Genomic DNA, 758 nt, shown 5'->3' with positions numbered 1-758 from the left:
GGCAACCAAGTTTTAGCCAATTAAGTTTAAATAGGCCTCCCATAGTGGGACCAGGGAATGTACGGCCCGAGATGCCTATTAAACTTTACTTCTGCTTAGAGGTGTGTGGGGCGGGGGCGGGGGGGGGGAAGTCCTTTGTAAATCCAGATTAGAACTGGTCTGATAAATGCTGAGCTGGGTGTGTGGGTTGATTAACATTTGGAGCACAGATTCCCCATCATGCAGTGTTCCCCTGCTTTTTTGATCCCAGAATTCACTGCAGTCTCTGCTTCAGGCTTTCTGTTCTCCATGTCTCACGTAAATGAATGGTCATCTGGTTCCATCTCGGATGCAAATGAGACCTAGGGCAGTTGTTTTACTCTTGTCATCCTTATCTGCAGGGTTTTAGGTGTGTCTCTCACTGCATCTTAATCAGTTTCTGTTTAGGTAGAGGAGAGGAGGGGATGAGGTGGGGGGTGGGATTCTTTGTGAGTCAGATAGTCTGCGACCTGTGTCAGGGTGCCCCAAGAACATGGAGCTGAGAGGTAACAATGTAGCCTGCCAGATTGTAATCCCTCAATCCTATTTTGTTAAAATCAACCAAATGTTCAACAGGTTTCTATGGGAAGAATGTAAAAAGGCTCGCCTTGCATTAAAAAATGCAACTCTTAAGTGAAATAGGTGACTTTCATCTTCCAAACCTTCAACTATATTGCAGTGCCTCACAGTAAGTCAGCCTATGTACTGAATGAGTGATATAACCAAAAACTCCAAATACG

Source organism: Gavialis gangeticus, unplaced genomic scaffold, assembly GCF_001723915.1.
Source record: "Gavialis gangeticus isolate Ggan-Ray unplaced genomic scaffold, GavGan_comp1, whole genome shotgun sequence".
Lineage (NCBI taxonomy): Eukaryota > Metazoa > Chordata > Crocodylia > Gavialidae > Gavialis > Gavialis gangeticus.
Note: the sequence above shows the minus strand (reverse complement) of the source record.